This window comes from Microcaecilia unicolor, chromosome 1, assembly GCF_901765095.1.
Source record: "Microcaecilia unicolor chromosome 1, aMicUni1.1, whole genome shotgun sequence".
In the NCBI taxonomy this organism is placed as follows: Eukaryota; Metazoa; Chordata; class Amphibia; order Gymnophiona; family Siphonopidae; genus Microcaecilia; species Microcaecilia unicolor.
Genome location: NC_044031.1, coordinates 271,553,105 through 271,576,054, shown reverse-complemented (window position 1 = coordinate 271,576,054; position 22,950 = coordinate 271,553,105). Strand labels below are relative to the sequence as shown.

Sequence of the window (22,950 nt, the reverse complement as noted above, 5' to 3'; positions counted from 1 at the left end):
GATAACACTGATGCTCGCCTAACCTGCTGTTTAGCAAACTATGCTGAAGCTAGAAGATTAGATATTAAGACAACAGCCAGCATAGCATGAGCTGAAATGATTAATTCAAACTAAGGGGACTGAAGACTGGAAAGTTTGAGCACAGTTAATAAAATAAAATAATCAGTCAGAGGTACAAAAAAACAACATGGGTATTTTCAGTGGGCCCAATATTCAAAGCATTTATGCTCCTAACATTGGGGTTCTTCACTAAACTGCATTAAGTGCTAACGCATGCTTAACACCAGGAAAAATAGCTTACATCAAACTGTGTTAGTGTTTTGTGAAAACTTGCCTGTCATTACACGCTAATTGTGCACTATTTTTCACAATGTTTTTTGGGAAGGGGCTTGTCTTGGACAGAGAATGTTCACGGACGTGTCATCCAATTAGAATGTTCACATTAGCACAAGCTAACTTGATAACACATACAGGTCCTTTTACTAAGGTGCGGTGGGCCTACTAAGCAGTGAAAGGATACTGCCGCAGGATGCACTGAGGTGTTAAAAAATATTTTTTATTTTGCCATGGGAGGCATGTCTTGGGGGACAGAGAGTAAGCATAACTGCGGTAATTGGGTAGCATGGGCACATTACTGTGTGCTACCCAATCAGTGCAAGAGTAGCGTGGGAGCTGTTACTGTCACCTAAATAGGTGGTGGTAAGGGCGCCTGGCGGTAATGACCATGTGGGGATGGGGAAATTAGCGCATGGCTATTTAAAAAAAACAAAAAAAACGATTGTGACCATTTTCCAGCTGCACTAGAAAATGGCCAGAACACACAAACCCACGTGCTAATCACAGTGCCCACCACATGCTAGTGCAGTTTAGTAAAAGGACCCCTAACTAGCACCTCCTAAATAGCAGTCAGCAAGTGCTCCTGCATTATTTTTTTTGCAAGTCTCATGTGCTACTGGAAAAAGAGTGCAAGACCTGTAAAACAAGAAAAGTCTTTAATATACAGCCATGGTAAATCTGGGCTTAGAATGTGGGAAAGTCTCACCGTAGGACACACTAGTCCAGATGTTGCCGCAGCTTTGTAAAAGGGCCCGTTTGAGGGTTATGCTCATAAATTGGTATCTTTGAAAATTTACTAGGGCTGAATACGTAAATTTTTACTTAAAATTTCACTAAACTCTTGCATATAGGAGCATAAATGATAGGTGGAAACAGGGATGAATTTATGGTGGGGAAAAGAAGTTAAGAACTTAATAATAATAATAATACAGGTACTTATTTTCTGCATCTTACCAAAATAGTTTAGTGCAGATTATAAAAGAAAATTCTGAGGAGAAAAAAGTCTCCAAAATATGAGAGAAATTTAAAAACCAAAATCATAATAATAGAAATTTGTTAAAAGAGATTTCAGTACTGGTTTTCACCAGCAGGCTCATATTAGATTCATAAATCTAGGCAAATGAATGGTGGGCTTAAATTTATGAGCATAATATCAAGATGAATTTTCAGCTGAAAAGCAATGTTCCTAAGGGGTTCTTTTACTAAGGTGCGCCAAAAACTGGCCTGCGCTAGTGTAGGCGTGTGTTTTGGATGCGCATAGATCCATTTTTCAGCGTGCCTGTAAAAAATGCCTTTTTTTGGCCGAAAATGGACATATGGCAAAATAAAAAACTGGTGTGCATCCATTTTTGGGTCTGAGACCTTACCGCCACCCATTGACTTAGCAGTAAGGTCTACCGTGTTAACCGGGCGGTAATCGTCTAAGCGCGTACATTGCTGATCACTGCTCGGTTAGTGCCGTGCGCTGGAAACTAAAATATATTTTCTGGCGTGCATAGTGGACGCATGTAAAAAATGAAAATACCACCCAGACTGGATGGTAGTTCCAAATTGATGCGCATTGTGTGCACATAGACGCCAACGCGGCTTATTAAAAGGGCCCAAATTTAGAAGCATAAATTTTGGAGCTTGGTATTTTCTGAATATTGGTCCCAGTATTTTTAGTAATTAAAATATGTCATATTTGATAGTGTACACATCTTGAAACATTGTGTTTGGCTGAGTAAACATATTTCTGTTTCTTCAGTGTTCCACTATGGCTTGGGATTTCCATTTGTTTTTGTCTAGTTCTTAGGGCACCTTTTACAAAGCAGTGGTAAGCCCAACATGGGCTTACCGCTCACTAAAAAGGAAGTGCCGCCAGGCTACCGCAGCAGCCTGGCAGTAGTTCCCACCCAGGGCCGCCGAGGGGGGGGCAGGGGGGGACAAAATTCCCCGGGCCTCCAAGGGGGGCCCGGCACCGTAGTCCCCTCCACCCACCCCCCTCCGTCCACCACAAAAGGGATGGGGAGGGGCGGCGGCACTGGGGGAGGTCAAAAGTGCCGGGGGGTCGGCGGTGCCGGGGGGGGCTAAAATGTGCCCCCTCACCTCAGGCTCTGGACCCCCCTCCCACCGAAGTCTGGCAGGATTGCCAGCATCAGCGGCTGAGCTCTGCTCTGACAGCACTGCAGGGACTCACACAGCAGACCTCTTCATCTGGTGGTTTAATACTGCAAGAAGGGAAGGGGTGGCAGTAAGGGGAGAATACATGGCCCCCTCTGTCCACCTCTGCCCCTCCTCAAAAATGGACTTCTGGCTATGCCATTGGACTGAAGTACAGTAGTTCTGCTAGTAGTTTCAGTGTTGGAATATGTGGCAGTCCAACTTGTTCTGTTTTCACAGTAGGAGTTAAGTTGGAGTTCTAGGGCCTGGTGTAATATTTCCTCTTCTGCCTGTTTGTAGATAAGGTTTCTGTTATTTCTGCAATTATGTTTTCCATAATTGGTGTCCTGGAAAAGGGACTTACAATACTTTGATATTTATTTTATTATTTGATTTAGCGGCTCTGTTTCTTTTAAGCTTTCTTTGCTTTTTACACAATATTCCTATGTGTTTATAAACCGGAATAAATATAAAAATGGGGGGGGAAAAGGCTTAAAAGTGTTTTTACCTGATCAATAAGACATTTATTTAAAAGACAGGTACTAAATTGTGATTATTATTTTGACATAACACCAGATGAGGTTTTTGAACACTTTGAGTATAGTTATCAATGTGAGCTAACATTAAGATGTATTTTTTTACCACTAACTCATGCCATTTTAGCACAGGTCCCATTTTATGCATTTCGCACATGTTGATAACTTTCCCCCTTTGCTGGATATTGTGTATTGAAGTATTTGTCTTTATATAGCAGACTTGTGTCTGGACATGTTAAAATTAGAGTATTTTACTATGCAACTGAATACAAATAATGAAAAATATTATTCAGCTGAATTTGAATACCGAATACAAATAATGGGCATTGAGCTTTAACATAACAAATAATACAAGAAGCAATGTGAAATCAGAGATCAGTTGTTTATTTCAGTAGTATTGTGTACAGTAGAGCCCCGGATTTTTCGTATTCGAATTTAAATCACTATTCAGATGAATACGAATAATCCATTTTGGGCATTATTCGGTGCCGAATCGAATGTGAATATTCAGTACAGCCCTAGTTAAAATTAAGCTATAGGTTGCTGTCTCTTGATATCTTTGAAATATAGAAACAGTTCAATTATAAGTGTTTAATAAAACTTAGCCTGCGTGAGGGGGGAGCTCATTTTCATGCATGCGAGAGAGCAAGGAGCAGTTGAGAGAATGCCAGTGGACAATCTCTGTGGCTGGCGGGACTTGGGGTCTCTGCCAGGCACAGCAGCAGAAGCCAGTGCTGCACTATGAGGGTGCCTAGGCCTTTAAGGCCCGCCTGTGTCTGCGGTTGACCAGCTGAGTGGGGAGGAACTTAAGGGGATCCGGGAGCAGGGGAGCTGCATCTGTTTGGAAGGGTGGGTTGGGGAGCAGGTTCGTGAGGTGTGGTGTGAGGGAGAATGGGCAGATCCCGGTGAACTGACCATCAGTTAATCTGGAGGTTCGAATAACCGAAGGTTGGTTAACCAAGTGAAACTCTACTGTACCAGAAGTAGCTTTAAATCCCAAAGCTGATCATGGTGTTCATAGAAATGTACTCCCCTTCTGAAATGGGGAATACACATGTATTTTTGTGGTCCTATAAAATACTATAATATTGTAAGTTTTTTTTATTTTGAAGCTGGAGTTGGTAAATTTTTACTGACTGACTCCACCCAAAATTGCTTCAACTCCATCTCCAGAGCACAAAGCACACCCACTAACCCAGGGATGTGGAGATGGAGCCGAAGTCTGAAGCAATTTTGGGTGGAGTCAGAGTCAGTAAAAATTTACCAACTCCAGCTTCAAAATAAAAGCTTACAACATTATAGTATTTTGTACTTAATTCTGAACATAAAGAAATATCCTTTGTGTCTGTAATTAATCAAATTTATCTTAGATTTACTGTACATATTAGGAATCAGAGTTACTACTACTACTACTACTACTATTTAGCATTTCTATAGCGCTACAAGGCGTACGCAGTGCTGCACAAACATAGAAGAAAGACAGTCCCTGCTCAAAGAGCTTACAATCTAATAGACAAAGTAAGCAAATCAAATCAATTAACGTGTACGGGAAGGAGGAGAGGAGGGTAGGTGGAGGCGAGTGGTTACAAGTGGTTACGAGTCAAAAGCAATGTTAAAGAGGTGGGCTTTCAGTCTAGATTTAAAGGTGGCCAAGGATGGGGCAAGACATAGGGGCTCAGGAAGTTTATTCCAGGCGTAGGGTGCAGCGAGACAGAAGGCGCGAAGTCTGGAGTTGGCAGTAGTGGAGAAGGGAACAGATAAGAAGGATTTATCCATGGAGCAGAGTGCACGGGAAGGGGTGTAAGGAAGGACGAGTGTGGAGAGATACTGGGGAGCAGCAGAGTGAGTACATTTATAGGTTGGTAGAAGAAGTTTGAACAGGATGCGAAAACGGATAGGGACTTGAGGAGAGGGGTAGTATGAGTAAAGCGACCCTGGCGGAAGACGAGACAGGCAGCAGAGTTTTGAACCGACTGGAGAGGGGAGAGGTGACTAAGTGGGAGGCCAGCAAGAAGCAGATTGCAGTAGTCTAAACGAGAGGTGACAAGGGTGTGGATGAGGGTTTTGGTAGAGTGCTCGGAAAGAAAGGGGCGGATTTTATGGATGTTGTAAAGAAAGAAACGACAGGTCTTGGCAATCTGCTGGATATGAGCAGAGAAGGAGAGAGAAGAGTCAAAGATGACCCCAAGGTTTCGAGCTGAGGAGACAGGGAAAATGAGATCCATCAACAGAAATAGAAAACAGGGGGAGCGGGGAGGTGGGTTTGGGGGGGGGGGGGGGAAATGAGACGCTTGGTTTTGGTCATATTTAATTTCAGGTGGCGTTGAGACATCCAGACAGCAATGTCAGACAAGCACGCTGAAACTTTGGTGTGATGTCAGTTAGAGTTGGGGTTGGACAGTAGGAAAATAGAGGAGTCAGAATCGAAGGTTCAAAGGTATAAAATATAAATCAACCTACGCATCTAGCTTCTCCTACATAAGCGCGCAACTATGGTACGCACTACCAAATGTCTTGAAAACATTGCACGATCTAACAAGCTTCCGGAAATCATTAAAAAACAACCTGTTCAAGAAGGCATACCCTAATGATCCAACTTAAATGCCTGAACCCTGCTACACAATGAAACTAATACTAGAACTGGACAAAACTTATCTCTTCTTCCTTGATTACCTAATGTCTTCTCACTCGTGAACTTTAACACACTACCACTATGTATCTGTTACACCGGAATTGGCGATCGCCATCACGGTACTATGTAAGCCACATTGAGCCTGCAAATAGGTGGGAAAATGTGGGATAAAAGTGCAACAAATAAATAAATAAAAGTATGGCATAGTATACTCCTTACAATGTCAACACAATATGTAATAGAACATTTTAATTGACAGTGTAGGGTATAAGCAAAGATGGAACATATAGATAGGTCAGAGAGTAAGAGAAGATAGAAAATAAGGGGACTAATTTAAAGAATGGTGCACATGAGGTCAGAGAGATGGTTAAATATTATCTCAGCTAAGGTAGGAGTACAGGGCCGACCCAAGGCAAGATGCCGCCTGAGGAGTAGCTGACATGCTGCCCCTCCCCCACGGGCCAAGATGCCATCCTCCCATTTGCGGCATTTTACCTAGGGTTACCATATGGCTCCAGAAAAAGGAGGACACATTGATCCAGTCCGGGTTTTGCTTCCATTGAAAGCAATGAAAGTAAAACCCAGACTGGCTCAATCTGTCCTCCTTTTTCTGGAGCCATATGGTAACCCTAGTTTTACCTCATGGTGATGTTCCAAATCTGGCAGCGGAAGTGATTCTCATATGCTGCCCTGCTACCCTGGCACACACCTCTTCCCTTTACTGCGGCTGCCTGAGCCTCTGATGAAACAGGAAGTTGCATCAGAGAGGTGGCCACAGTAAAGGGAAGAGGCGGGTGGCAGGGCAACATATGAGAATCGCTGTTGTGTTTAGAACCTCATCGTGAGGTAAAACACTGCGAAGGGGGAGATGTTGCCCCTTCGAGGTGCCACCTGAATCAAACCCCAACCTAAATTTAAAAATCCCCCCATGAGGACTCTACATATTGTCTTCATTCAAACTCCCTTTACCCACTATCAGCAGCCTCTAGGTTCCCACTTGAACAAGAATGATCCCCAATCACTTCTGCCCCACCAGTGCTGTAATTCAAAAAAATTACAGCTGACCCGAGGCTCCTCTTTGTCCTGATGCTGTTAATGCAATGTTTTAACACAGTTTAGTAAGCAGCACTCTAAGAAGCCCTTCTACAAAGGCATGGTAGGGCTACCACGTGGGCACAGAAGTCCGATGTTAGTTCTGAAGTTGGTGCATGCAGTTTCCTGCAGTAGAAAATTATTTTTTATTCTCTACGGCGGGGGACATTCCCAGCAGTAATCAGCTGTGTGGCCACATTGCTGTGCACTGCCCGATTACCGTGGGGTTAGCACAAGAGCCCTAACCACCTACTAATAGGTGGCAGTAAGGGCTCAGGCAGTAAATAACCATGCACTAATTTTAATTTTAGCAGATGGCCATTTACTGCCCCCTTTAAAAAAAAGGACTTTTTCTCGCTGCGGTAATGTGGCCCAGCGCATGCCAAAACTAGCGCAGGCCACTTTTACCGTAGCTTAATAAAAGGGCCCCTAAATTTGTGGATCTTGGTGTTGATCTGGGCTGCCTGAGCCTCAGAAAAGTATTATTCTAGGAAAGAAATTAGTATTCATTTCAAAGTTCGCGGCATTAATAGTATTTATTACACCTGTATTTCTGTATAAAGGGTCAACTTTTCAATGATTTGTATTTAAAATTATTTATTTGCATTCATTATGAACACATTTTTTGATGTACCAGGCATCCATTTGATTTAAAATGCAGTCTTCATAAGCTATGCTGCATGATGTACAATTTCATCTAGACTTTGTCTAGATGAAATGTTTCATTTCTTTCCCTGAATTTCAGCAATATGTTTCTTTATTGAGGCCATAAGTGTGATATTGCTAGCAAATTAGATCATTCTAAAAAGAATGGGGGAACAGCATTATGAATTTGCTTTACATATACCAATAAAAAATAACTATAAGATCCTACAGTAGTCTTTTTCTTCAGCTAACTTCTTTTAAATTTGGAATTTTCAAAGACTGACTTGAAGTTGGCAAGGGAGAGCATTGATAACTTCAATTCACTTCTTCTGCATCTGTGTCTGAAGAAGTCTTACGCTCTTTTCAGAGCTTCTTTGAAGACTTATTTCTTTTGACTGGGTTTTGATTTTTAATTAACCCCCATTTTGAACCCTGTGGTGGGTTGTCTTTCTGCGGAACCACTGATGGATGTGAAGGCCTTGTTCTGTACTGTGTGCATGTCTCTGGTTTGAGTGTTCTTTTATATTGAATTATGGCATTCCTTTCCAGGTTTGAAATCATTTTTATTCTGGTTGTAAACCATTTCAATTTGTTTTAATTAGAAATGGTATAACACGTTTTAATAAATGATAATACTAACCATACTTCTAACAGTGCAGAATATAGATTAAAAAAAAAAAAAAAAAAGATATGGTACCATTTGTCTCTACCATGCTCAATAATTTTATTTTTCCCTGAAGTAAAGCAATGCGCCAAATACACCATTTAGTTACAGTGCTAACACACTAGAATTCTGCAGAATTACTATAGTTAATAGTTCATCTAAATGATATTTAGTGGAGAAATTTCCAGACCTCACATGCAGCTTACAAATCCATGAACACCCAGGGACTTTTAAACTAAGTTTTAAAACGATGTGCCCCATAGAGTTTCCCTTTGAAAATTTGAGCAGATTGAGGCGACGAAATACCTGGAAGTACTTTGCTCTCCCCCCTACTCTAGCCCTGCCCCTTTGTGCTGTGGGCAAAAATATGTGTCATAAAGCAGCAGCATTGAGGGGAGGAGGATTTTCTTTGTGCAAACTGTATCTGGGTATCTGTTTAACTACCCCAGCAAACTCCATTGTATCGAAGTTCCAAGCAAGATCCATGAGGATGGCATGCGTTCCTCAATGATACCACTCACTCCCTTCTCTTTCAGGTTTATTGTTTTAATTGTACCTCAGTAGCATGCACACTTAGGCGCTTATTGGTCTAAATAAATAAATAAAATTGGTGTATACTGTCACCTGTCACACCTGTGGCTCCCTCACTACGGGCATTATTTTTTCAATAGGAGCATAAGGAATCTCAGGATAGGATGGAGCCCTGAGACAGAGTGCAAGCCTGGGCAGGATTCTGTGAAGGAGATTGGATTGCAGAGCCACACTAAACCTATAGGGGAGAAAGCAAGATAAAGGCAGGTTATTCCTTCAGGATCTCCTGAAACCTCATATCTAAGGAAGATATTAGATAAGCCAGATCCAGGATAAACTCCTAGGAAAAGAAATGTGGCCACTTCGGAGGCAGGGCAACTACAGGAAAGTGCAAAGAAACAGGACAAGGTCCCAGGAAATTTGGGAAATGCAGTTCTGTCATTTCCACCAACAAGGGAGCTATGCAGCTCTGAAATCAGACCCAGAGCTAGGTCTAGGGGTGTGGCCAAGAACCTTCACAAACCCAGCAGAGTAATATATAGATACTAGACTTTGAGCCCGTAAAAACGGGCTATTATAGGAAGGGGAGGTTGAAAGGCCCGCCCCCGCCGCCGAGTTTTCCGCCCCCCCCCCCCGAGCCATCACCACCCACCTTCCACCCGGCCGGGCCCTCGCTCCGCTATTGAAACAGCGAGGGTCCTGGAACGCAGCACTGAGCTCTGCTGAGCTGCCGACGTCGGCCTTCATTCTTCTTATCTGCCTGTCCCGCCCTCGTGTGACGTAACGTCGTCGAGGGCGGGACAGAGGCAGAGAAGAAGAAGGAAGGGCGATGTCGGCAGCTCAGCAGAGCTCAGTGCTGCGTTCCCGGACCCTCGCTGTTTCAATAGTGGAGCGAGGGCCCGACCGGGTAGAAGGTGGGTGGCGGCGGCGACTCGGGTGGGGGGAGCGTTAGACGGCGGTGTCCCTCCCTCAGAAATGCGCAGTACAGACCCTCTGTGTTCCGCCTCCCCGTCATCACGTATTGACGTGGGGGCGGGGCAGAGAAGGTCTCTACTGCGCATTTGCGAGTGAGTACGGTCACTCGCCATTTATATGTTTTAGATATAGATATATAATATAAAACAGCAGAAATGCAGTGTAGTGAGCCAAGATGGAAAGAAGAGTTGGAGCCTTAGATCAAAAGATGCACATTTTATTATTGGACTCAACACAGCTAAATGCCTGCATCAGGAGTCGTATTGTAAAGGTTTCCTTGAGCAGCACAGATCAGAAGAATATCCACAATATATTATTATTGCAAATGCCACCAAACATATGCTTCTCGCTACTCGTTATGCACAAAGAAGCTGGGAGTGGAAGAAGGAGCAGAAGAAGAAGAGAGAAAGAAAAGCCTTCAGGACTGGCAAACAGGAATATATGGGCTGCATACTTCAGGAAGGACCCTAAAGGACCTGCTTACCCTGGAGCAAGGTACGGGCTTCAAACCCTAGGGCTGGAAAGTCCCTGATGATGATCTGCAATTCCCAGGGGAACTGGACCCTAAAGTAAAGCTGGAGAAAGAATAGGACAGTGAGACTTAGACCCAGGTGCACTAAGTCCATGCTAAAAGCCCTTCCCTTACCAATCCCCAGTTGCTGCTTACCGATTTTGTAAACAACGGGCATGCATGAAGGAAATCGCATTCAAATGAGCTGCTCACTGTTAGCACATTTTCATACGATCTCCTTCCAGTCAGATGGTTGCTGTGCGCATGTCACAGATGGCTTCATACACACACACAAGCTGCGTGTATAATAGCCGTCTATAGCACTTGCCTGCCTGCCCACCAATCACAGTGTGTTTGGCTGACACAGGTGTCAGCTAAACGTGTTATGATTGATGAGAGCGACCAAGACTGCGTAAATGGGTAGGGAAACGAAAAAAAATGTTTTCTGTCGGTTAATCTCCCTGAGCCCATACGCCAGGCCCCCTCCCTGCCCATCTTCAAATCCTTACTCAAAGCCCTTCGGCACCTAACCACTATACCTCTATTCAAGAAATCTAGACTGCACCAACTTGACATTTCGTCCTTTAGATTGTAAGCTCCTTTGAGCTGGGACTGTCCTTTTTGTTAAAATTGTACAGCGCTGCATAACCCTAGTAGCGCTCTAGAAATGTTAAGTAGTAGTAGTAGTAGTAGTGTTAGTTTGTATGTAAATAGCGTTCATGTACTATCGAGAGCATGTTTATAATGCATACACTACACATTTTAGAGCTGCACATGTCAAGGGAGATTTCTTTACGAGCATCAATAAGAAAAAAAGTTTTAAAACATTTCTAAATATGCAAGCTTAAATTGATAGTGCACATTCCACTCCATAGGCCCTATATTTAGGATAAAAACTGTTAGCAAAATATCAACCATGTAGTATGCCCAGAATTGAAATTAGAGCTGGCTTACTTTACAGAGTAAAAATATTTTCCTACTGAAAAAAAAAATAGCACATCACATTAACATAGACCTCTCCTGCCTTCTAGCAGGATGGATATAGTGGGATGTGAAAAGAATATATTTCATATTAATGTCTCAAATGTAGCATACAGTATTCACCAGATTAGCATATTCACTCTTCTCCATGTATAATGATGGACCATCTGCGCTGTTTCCCCCAGCTTCCTGAAGCTATCAGTATTAATTTAGCCACTTTTGAAACCAGTGTTTAGTTTTTATTGCTTATTTCTTCCTTGTGTTCTGGCTCTAACTTGAGATCTCTAGGCTTCCTTGAGACTCCACTGCAGATACTTGCATTGGCTGGGAGGAAAATTCTTCAGTGTAGGAAAGCAACCTGCTTGTTTGTAGTAACTGGGATCCATCCGAATGTTCTCATTACTATTCAGAGCACGTAGTTGCTTTGCTAGCGGGTTATATGTTCTTAATGCCTTTGCTTCAGCAGCTCGGCAAGGCTTGACTGGGTGGAGTGGTAAATTTGTAGCTCAGCACTTTGTCCTGTATTTATTTTTAGAACGCAGAGGCAGTTGAGATTGCACACATCCCTGTTTCATTTTGTCCATCCTGTGTTAGTAAAACGTAATAAACATTTTACCTGACACAGTCCATCCAGTCCTGCCCAACAAGGTGACCAGAGGTGAATCTGGCACTCTGCACAGGTTCCACTTCTTCATCATTAAACACTGGCGTACTTAATCTCTATCTCTTCCTGCCAATTTTGGCGCACAGACCGCAGAAGTCTCCCTGGCACTGGTCCTACTTCCCAACTACTGGAGTTGCTGCCGAAGCTCTCTCCAGCCTTGATACTGATCTGTTTTGCCATTTACAGGACCCATATGCATACATATGGAGGCTCACTTTCAAAGCACATAGACTTAAAAAAATAATATAGATTATGTGTCACGAGGCATATTTTCGAAGCCCTTTTACTGAGCCGCGGTAGGCTCCTTGCACGTAGCCAAATGAGACTAACGCCAGGACAGCGTACCCTCCTGGCAGTAATTTCAGATTTGGCGCACGCCCATAACGCATCGGTGAATTATTTATTTATTTATTTAGTCCTACGCATGCCAGTTCCGATGGTAATTGGCACTTGGTGCACACCGACCTGTCACTGTGTGTGTAGTGATTGAGCCTTTACCACTAGATCAGTGGGTGGCATTAAGGGCTCAGGCGCATGCTGGTTTCATTTTTACCGCAGGTCCTTTTACCGTCCCATTAAAAAATGCCCTTTTTTGTAGATGCGGTAAAAACTGGCCCGGTGCACGCCCAATTCACGCGCCTGCATTTTACATTCCTGCAGGCCACTTTTTACCGCTGATTAGTAAAAGGGCCCCTTAGACTTACAAGGGTGCCCTTTTACAAAGGCGGAGTGAAAAATGGCTTCGGTAGTATAGACGCATGTTTTGGGCACGCACAGAATCATTTTTCAGCATGCCTATAAAAAATGTCTTTAAAATTTTTTACCAAAAATGGACGTGTGTCAAAATGAAAGTTGCCACACGTCCATCTTGGGTCTGAATGGCTAGCGGTAAGGTCTCACACAGTAACTGGGTGGTAATGGTCTATGCACATAAAATGCCGATTACCGCCCATGCACCAGAATTTTCCGGGGCACGTAATGGACACGCTTCAAAAATGAAATTACCGCAAGGACCGTGCGGTAGCCGGGCGATAACTCAAAATTGACACACATTGGGCGCGTGTAGGTGCCTACGTGCCTTATTAAAAGGGCCCCAAAGTTCCGTACTAACCTGTGGAACTTTGTAAGTCTAAGTGCTTTGAAAATGAGCCCCATCTATGTAACTTTATAAGTCTATGTGATTTGAAAATGAACACCATGGTCTCTTATTCTTTTTTTATTTTAAGCATCAGTGAAGGTGTCTTACAGCAACCTCAGTTTCCTCTGCTTCTTGTTTACCAATGTTCAGTGATCAGAGATGAGCCATGTTTATAGAGAGCAGGTCCACATATTGCTCCCATTTATCCAGCACCATGGATATAAAATAATTATAGTTGTTTCCTTAGCGTCCCTCCGGACCGGTCCAGCTGAACTGATGGGTTGTGCACGCCTTCCAGCAGGTGGTGATAGTCTTGATAGTTCCTCCGGTTCAGGGGATTCATCTGTGCCGGGTCCCAGCACTTCCCTGGTGCCGGTTTTGGCGGGATCGTCCATCATCTTGGTATCCCAGAGTTGGAGCAGCCATCAGCGCATAGTGATCAGCAGGCCCAGCTGCAACTGTACCGTTGCGAGTGCAGGGAGGGCCCCCAGAGGGGGGTTTCCCTCCAGGCTTCATTTTAGTGATATATAACGCATATTTATTGCGTCAGTCCTCTCCTCCTGTTTCTGGCACTAAAAGATCTCAACATGGACAGACTGAGAGTACTCTGGGCCCCCCCGTCCACTGCCACCAACCCCCCTCCCCAGATGCTACCTCTGCCCCACACACACTATCACCACCCCCGCAGCCCTTATCTTGAAGGCTCATTCAGGGGGCAGAAACACCAACGGTGGCCCATCCTAATGCTGTTCGAGCCGTGTCGCTAGCACTTACGTGCTACAGTGAAGTCACTTCACCAGAGCATACTTCGGCTTTATTAAATATTTCAGATTCTCTCTTCAAGAATCAACAGAACATCAACACACAGGGACTCCTGAGGCAGGCCAGAGCGGTCGAAACACGACTCGTGTCGAGTCCGGTCTTTATCAATAAACTCTTGCTGTGAACTTTTTTTGAGTCCAGTAGTAATTTCATCGACATCATCCATCTTGTCACCTTCGCTGTGCCTTTCTCTTGGAGATTTACCACCGCAATACTGGAGAATGAAGGCCAAATGAGTGAGATTTTTCTCACGGGCCCATCCAAGTCTTAAACCAGCTCTAGCGTATGTACATTATTAAACATGAGATATTCTAATTAATAAATAGAAAATAATTGTTTTTTTATTCAAACATTTACTACACAGTACTTAAAAAGAGATTGACAAATAAACATCACAAAATCTACATCACTGAGGAGAAGAAGAGAAAACCAGACATTAATCTAAGGAACACAACAACATAACCTCTCTCCAGTAGCAGGCATATTATGAATTTATACAAAAGCCTACAAAACTCACTCAGGACCTGTATGACACAAAGCTACCATTCCATAACAGCACCGTCAAGGACCTTCCTTGGAAAAGGCAGCAATGGAAATATCGCAGTGAGGCCAGAGCATCAGTACACTTATTGGGAAAATTGAAAAAGCTGGATTACTACTACTACTACAGGTCCCAACAATCAACACTAACAGAATATCTGGTCTGCAGACACCAAATACAGGATAAGAGACCACAAACTAAGGGGCCCTTTCACTAAAGCTTAACGAGTGCTAATGGAATTAGCAGCGCTAAATGCTGCACATTCTATTTTATACCTATGGGCCACAGGGCACTTAATGCACACTAATTCCCATTAGCGCATACTAAGCTTTAGTAAAAGGGCCCCTAAGAGTAGAAATACTGTATGTAAACAACAATTAGCTTGAAAGCTCAAGATGTCAGACTGTACATGCAACACAACACCAAAGAAATAGAAAATGTTGCATTTCCTTGTACAGTGCAAAATATCAATTCCCAAAACTGACACATTGCAATCAATAAAAGGAAAATAAAATTATTTCTCTACCTTTATGGTCCCATTCTCTACTCCTTCTTATCTCTTAGATCACCGTCCAGGGCCTCTTGTCCATTTGCCATGTTTTTCTCTCCTATCTTCTTAATTTATTCTACTCATTGATTTTTTTTTTCATTCTCAAATGAATCTCCTTTTCCACCCTCCTCCATGCCCAGCATGATCCCCACATTTCCCCTCCTGCATTCCTCCATGCCCAGCACGTCCCATGATCTCCGCTTTCACCATGTCCCACAATTTCCCTTTCCACCCCCTCCATGCCTAGGCCAGAATGTTCCCCAATCTCTCCTCCTCCTCCATTCCTTTGTGCCCAGCATGCCCCCTCAAACGCCCCTTCCACCATATCCAGCAAAAGATTATTAGAAATAACAGACTGCCAATGCATGGGCCATCTGTAAAAAGTCTAAAGCTGTTCCAGTTATATAGGCAGTGACTTAAAAGGTGGAGGTCAAAAGATTAAAAAAAAAAACAAAAACGTATTTGACAGCTTTTTAATTCATTTGCTCGAGTTATCTGCAGCATGGCCTATAGGAATAAAATGGGCCCTGCTGCAGATAACGCGAGCTAAGCTTTAGTAAAAGACCCCCTTACATTGGCTGCCAGTTGTGGCCCGAGTTTCTTTTAAGCTGGCTTGTCTGATCTATAAAATATTTGAAGGGTCTTGTCCAGAGTATCTGGTTAAACTATTTGCATTCTCTTTATCACCTTCTCCTTCTAGATCAGAAGACTCCTGCCTTCTTTACTTTCCTTCAGTAGTGGGTGTTAAATACAAGAAGTCTATTGACTTGTCATTTCCTTATCAGGCTGTTACAGTGGCGTAGCCACAGGTGGGCTGGGGTGGGCCAGGGCCCACCCACATGGGGCTTAGGCCCACCCAACAGTAATACACATTTAGTAGTGTATTGGGGATCCCAATCTCTGCTAGCTGAAGACTTCCCCCTGATAGTAATGAAAATGCTACTCCCACGATACCGACACCTGCACATTCTCAGTTTTCAGCGCCTGCCTGCTGCAGACTGCCATGGTGGAGAGAAGCATTTTTTTGGGTGGGGTGGAGAACACTTGGTGCCCACCCACTTCTTGCCTAGGTCCACCCAAAATTTGCTGTCTGGCTACACCCCTGGGCTGTTAAGATCTGATCTTCTCTCCCTATTTCATTGAGAAAAATGCCAACAACCTTGAGTTTTCAAAATTATTATTGTTAATTATTTCTGTTCTCGATTTCTTATTGTAACCCATTTTGAACTACCTAGGTGGGATTTGGCGGGATATAAGACCCGTATCACATCATACCATCACGATGCTGCCACGGCTGCAGTGCACGATGGTTCTTGTCCGGCTGGCTGTGTTCCTCAGAACAGTTAGTTTCCGGCTCCTCCTTGACCTGCAAGCAGGATTCAAAGCCAGCCTACCTTATGATGGGGGGATCTTTCAGGGAGCAAGGTGGTTCATTAAGGGGACTTTCCAGAGATCTGTGGAGCTGTTCAGATAAAAACAAAATAGAAAAACAAATAGCTGCCTGGCTCTGAGGTTACTCAGCTAAGAAAACAATTTGTACCTATTGGTGACCTCTTGCGCATTGTTCTGTTAAATAAAGGGGCTAATGTTACAAAGGCCTGCTTGAGTAAAAACTGTGAATCTGCTTTTCATTCCGGTGTTTAGGCCTGCTAACTTGTATAAGTATTTTTTGCGAGGAAAACTTTGTGCATACTTTTAAAAATCATATGGATATCAGTGCAAACCCCTTCCTAATCCATCTCCAGGAATGCTTCTTCAAACTTTGGAGACACTTGCATGCATACAGGCATTGTAGAGGATAATTGTATAACAGTGCGCATATGTATAGATGGCTGGAGGGTGCCTATGTGGTGCCTGTTCTATAAAGGAGATGTGAAAGAACCTGCTTCTTTGGAACATGGCAGAGAAAATTGAGTTGCTGCACTTGCAGTAATTTCACCCTTCCTAGGGTTACCATATGTCCGGTTTTACCCGGACATGTCCTCTTTTTGAGGACATGGCTGGGCAACCGGGCAGGTTTTGCCAGTCTGCCCGTTTGTCTGGATTTCCGGACAAATGGGCAGGCTGGCAGGCGGACAATGGTGTCCTGTCCTACTCCCCTCCCCTTCCCTTACCCTACTCTACTGCCCTGGTGGTCTAGTGACCTCCTCGGGGCAGGCAAGAGCCCCCTCTGTCCTGCCAGGAGCACTGCCCTGCATTCTGTTCCCCTTACAATGCTGAGTGCTGATGGTCCCAGCGCCAATTCAAAATGGCTGCCGATAGAAGCCTCGCGAGGCCACTTCAATCTTGGTGGCCATTTTGAATCGGCGTCGGGACGATCAGCACTCAGCATTGCAAGGGGGACAGAATGCAGGGCAGCGCTCCGGGCAGGAAAGCGGGGGCTCTTTCCTGCCCCAAAGAGGTCACTAGACCACCAGGGCAGTAGAGTAAGGTAAGGGGAGGATAGGACACCCTTAGGGGGGGCGTGATAGGGGGCGGGGTGAAAGGGGTGGGGCGATATGTGTCAGGGGCGGGATATGTGTCCTCTTTTGGGTGGACCAAATATGATAACCCTAACCCCTCCAATGATTTGCCCCTCCCCAGGAGCCTGCTGAGGGGACTTACTGCCTCTGCTGCTCAGTAGATAGGTCCAAAGAGCCCCTCCCATCCCTGGTGCTCCATTGTATGCAGGCAGAAAGAGCCAGTGACAGGATGGAAGGGACCTTAGGACCTATCTACTGGACAGCAGAGGCAGAAAGTCTCCTCAGCAGGTTCCAGAGGAAGGGAAATCATTGAAGGAGTCAATTTTCCCTGCAATGTTCCACCAGAGCAGGCTCTTTCACACCTCCTATGTGTGCTTACTTTAAGCCACTTGCTCTGGGTTAAATGTCCAACAACCAGTTTTTACTTCTGACCAGTGTTCATTCTTATTATCTATGTAACTCTTGAGAGGCATTTTGGGCACTGCCCTGCTCGTGATTCTTCTGAACTTAGCAGGGGTCAAAGACAAAATTCTTCATTAGGATATGAAAAGCACAATATGCCTGCTTCCAGCGCTGGAGAAATACAAACATACACTGTGTTGGAAGCAGGCATATTTGTGCTTTTCATATGCTAATGAAGAATTTTGACTTAGACCCCTGACAAAGGCATGCGAGCCAAAACGTGACTGAGTTGGATCATTTTTCAATAAATGTATTTGTGGCTTGGCTCATGGTTTCTCCTTCTCTGGACTACCTCTGCTTTGTTTTGGCTTCCTACCTGGATAAGTCTAGCTGACAGGATCATACCTGAATATTCACTGGCAATTATCCGGATAGTGCTGCTGATTATCTGATCAGACCGCTGCAGCATTCCGACGGTGGTTGGGGGGGTGGAATCTGGGCAGAACCAGGGTTACTTGGTTAGCAACAATTTTCAGTCTACTATCTGGGTAACTATCTGGATAAAGGGTTATAGTAAACATGTAAAAATAGAAATACAAAGCAATAAAACAGATAAACATCAAATCATTCATAAATTCAAAGCTTGAAAAAATAAATATGTTTTCAGCTTCTTCTGAAACTCCAGTAAATCATTTACTGATCTTAACTCATGGGTGATGAATTATGATATACTGAAAGAAAATGCCCACTGACTAATCAACTGCCTCATGCCTCTGGCTACTGAGGTAAGTCAAGCATATTTTGTAAGCACATCTTTATAGGCCTCTCTGATGTGTAAAAATGAATCAGTGACCTCAAATATTCTGAAGCTGACCTGTGTTTAACTCTAAAATCCATCACTAATACATTTTCTATGAAATTCAATAGGGAAACTAGTACAGGTCCTTTAATCCTAGGGATACATGTTCAAATCTAGATTTGTTCAGGAAATACACAGTGCTGTATTTTGTATGGACTGAAAAGCCTGCAAAGCTGTTTTCAGTGACCTGGCACAAATAATACTACAATAATCATAACAAGATAAAACTAAGGCCTGGAAAACTGTATGATAATCGCTTACATCTAAAAATGGGTGCACTGATCTTATTAAAATGCCATTCTTATGACCTTTCTAACCTCTGAATACACACAAACCTTGATATTTATTTATTTATTTACCAACTTTTTGAAGAAATTCACTCAAGGCAGTATACAGCAAGAATAAGTCAAACATAAGCAATAGACAAATATATTAGTAAAAATATTCAAAAAATACAAGGTATGGCATAGTATGTTACATTACAATGTCTCTCGGCAGTCCTGACCCTTGCTAATTCATTTGAATGTGAGAGGGGGCATAATGAGAGAAATTTCCCATTGTTGGCTAATTTTCAGTTTAAAAAGTTATCTATCTATGTCCATATCTATATCTATCTATCTATTCACTGTTTTGATATAGTGACTTCCTATTCAGTTTGTTTTTGTCTTTTTTTTAGGGGGGGGGGGGGTAACCATAATGAATATGCATGGATATATAAGCAAATGATATGCTAATATGCAACACCCCCCTTCCCTCCCCAAATGAAGCCGTTCAATTATGCCCCTGGTAGCCATCTAGACACACTAACCTCTGCTGCTTTTAGCATAAACCATGTATAGGACATCAATGTGAAAGTTGGAACTCTTGAATAATTAAATTGTATCATAAACATTATTACAATTGATGCATGGAGGATTACAAGATTTTATGTGGGCTGTACAGTATTGTACTATATCTGCAAATAATCCACACAGATTTTGTCATTCTAGGCCATGTTCTCAAAGTGCATACTTAGAAACTACTGCATAAGGAGAGCAATTCTGAATAGCTCTTATTGCAAAATGTACCTGGGTACTTTATTTACAAATACCTTGTAGAAAAGTTTCCCATGTACTTTCACTTTGAAAATGTGTAATCCTGTCCCTTGCCCCTGGGGAGGGGAAAACACTTCAGCCCTAGAGGCTGGAATAAGAGAGACAATCAGACTTAGATATAGGCACAACCAGTAAAACTCTTTATTGGTATCTCACTAAGCCAATACAAAATAATTGTTCTCTCTAGAGCAGATTGTCACCCAGTAGCCAGACGCACAGACTGAATAACAAAACTGCTCAGCAAAAATTTTCTTAGCCATCACATATATACTGTTGTAAATTTCGTTTCTCCCAAATCATGTGATTTCCCCTGAACTAACTTATGGTTATATATGGATTTTCCTGTTTCCTTCCATCACACAATATAGTAATATACAAAAATGGCAATTTCCTGTATCAGTAAAGCGTGCTTACAGTGTGAAAATAACCATGTAGCAAGCAAGTAATAAATATTATAAGACACCTGGTGTCCTTCCTCTCTGAACGCATATTTCCGTTGGAACATCTCTTAGACTCGCAGGGTCCTCAGTCTCTCATCACCACCAAGGTTATATCCAATTGTATCTGCCATATATGGGCCACATAGCCTCATTTCCTCCCAAGTGTCACCTTGACATGTAACATGTATTTTCCATTTACTGAGAAAGCACTGTAGCTTACATACAGCTGCAGGAAGAAACTAAAAATATGCTGAGAACAGCAAGGCTAGGAAAACGGAGAGCTAGCTGGGCCATATTACAGGCCTAGTATAGGAAGGAATATACAAAAACTACCTACAAGATGCGTGTATCTGTGCACATATCCCCACCCGCTTTTCTGTGGGTTGCAAAATAGGAACTAAGAAAAACCTTTGCTAACTTTGGGGCCTTTTTACTACACTACGTTAGTAAATGGACTTAGCGCGTCCTAACATGGGACTTTCCCGGGTGCTAAGCATGGCTGTAAAGGAGGCATTTTTCTATTTGTGGATATTCTGGCTGTGCGCTAATGTTAGCATTACTGAACAGCCATTTAAAAAAAAATTAATGCAGGAGCACATACCCATCTCTCCTATTTAGCAAGTGCTAAGAGCTCTCGGGTTATGAACATGAAAACCAGTTAACATGTCGGTGGTAGCTGAATAGCATTTCCATGCCCATTCTCCACCTCTGACACACCCACCTCCCAAAAAATATAAATATTGGATGGTTAGTGTGCACAGGTAGCAAAATAATGCAGAACACTTTACCGTTAGCACTTAACGCTGTCTTTACTGTTACTGCTTTGGACAAGTTGGAAAAGTAGATTAAATCAATTTGAATGTGAACTTAGGGCCTGATTTTCGAAAGAGATCACCGGCCATCTTCCGACACAAATCGGGAGATGGCCGGTGATCCACTGAAGTCGGCCAAATCGGTATAATCGAAAGCCGATTTTGGCCGGCTTCAACTGTGTTTCGTCGCGGGACCGGCGAAAGTTCAAGAGGGCGTGTTGGCATGGTAGCGGGGGCGGGACGGGGGTATGTGTTGAGATGGCTGGCTTCACCCGATAATGGAAAAAAGAAAGCCGGCCTTCACGAGAATTTGGTCCGCTTTATTTGGACCCTTTTTTTTCAGGTCCAAGTCCCAAAAAAGTGCCCGAACTGACCAGATGACCACCGGAGGGAATCAGGGATCACCTCCCCTGACTCCCCCAGTGGTTACTAACCCCCTCCCACACTCAAAAAAAATTTTCAAAACTTTTTTTGCCAGCCTCTATGCCAGCCTTAAATGTCATACTCAGGTCCATCACAGCAGTATACAGGTCCCTGAAGCAATTTTAGTGGGTGCAGTAGACTTCAGGCAGGTGGACCCAGGCCCATCCCCCCCTACCTTTTACACTTGTGGTGGTAAATGGGAGCCCTCCAACCCCCCCACAAAAGAAAACCCCCACTGTACCCACATGTAGGTGCCCCCCTTCACCCCTTAGGGCTGTGGTAGTGGTGTATAGTTGTGGGGAGTTGGTTTTGGGGGGCTCAGCACCCAAGGTAAGGGAGCTATGCACCTGGGAGCTATTTTTATTTTTTTACTTTTTAGAAGTGCCCCCTAGGGTGCCCAGTTGGTGTCCTGGCATGTGAGGGGGACCAGTGCGCTACGAATCCTGGCCCCTCCCACGACCAAATGCCTTGGATTTGGTCGGGTTTGAGATCGCCGGCTTCGGTTTCCATTATGGGCAAAAACCGAGGCCGACCATCTCAAACTCGGTCATCTCTGACATTTGGGCAGCCCCAACCATGGCCATTCGATTATCCCCCTCTTAGTGTTCTATTAAGCACTCTGTTGACTTTGTACTGTTATTTGAATATTTTTACTGCTGTAATTGTCTATTGCTTATGCTCTGTACACCACCTTGAGTGAATTCTTTCAAAAAGGCAGTAAATAAATCCTAATAAATAAATAAATAAAGGGCTCCTTTTGCTAAGCTACACTAAGCAGTAGCAGATGCTTACTGCAGCTTAAAAGGGCTTACCACAGGACACGTTAAGGCGCTCCATGGTAAGTTCCAAATATGCATGTGCAAACCATGCGCTAAAATATGTTTTTAAATTTTTTTCTGGGAGGGGGGCGTGTCTGGGAGTGGAGAGTGGGAGTTTCTGTACTAATCAGTTAGCGCATCTACATTGTCCCATGCTGATTTGTGCGGGATTAGCAAATGAGACCTTACCACTTACAAAATAGGTGGCAATAAGGGCTCATGTGCTAATTTATGGTAATAGCAGCACACTAAAGACAACATCAGCATGTGGGCAGAACCAAGGAATAGTGTAAGGAAGTGGCACTTCCAAACACCACAGGGAAGACAAGGAGGTCTTGATATGTAGGGTTTAATAAAATACTACCAACAGACCGAGCGTCCTTTTATTAAGCCGCAGTAAAAAGTGGCCTGCTACTACTACTAGTACTACTATTTATCATTTCTGTAGCGTTACTACACATACGCAGCACTGTATACTTGAACATGAAGAGACAGTCCCTGCTCGAAAGAGCTTATAATCTAATCAGGACAGGCAAGTAGGACAAATAAGGGATAAGGGAATTAATAAAGTGGGAAAGATAAAATAAATGAGTGGAGTGGAACAGGTAGATGTGAATAGCTTGTTTACTCTTTCCAGAAACACTAGGACTAGAGGGCACGCAATGACTCTACAAAGGAGTAAATTTAAAATAAATCAGAGAAAATATTTTCTTCACTCAATGTGTAATTAAACTCTGGAAATCGTTGCCAGAGAATGTAGTAAAAGCAGTTTAACGGGGTTTAAAAAAGGTTTGGATAGCTTATTAAAATGGACTTGGGGGAAAATCCACTACTTATTTCTAGAATAAGCAGCATAAAATGTATTATACTGTTTTGGGAT

The 22,950-nt window shown here is 43.3% G+C and overlaps 1 protein-coding gene across 1 annotated transcript in view; it reads left to right on the top strand.

The window, feature by feature from the left end:
- The window catches only part of TMEM108 (transmembrane protein 108), a 400,937-nt gene that overhangs the window by 160,103 nt on the left and 217,884 nt on the right, over nt 1-22,950 (top strand). The gene's annotated exons all lie outside the window — the stretch shown is intronic.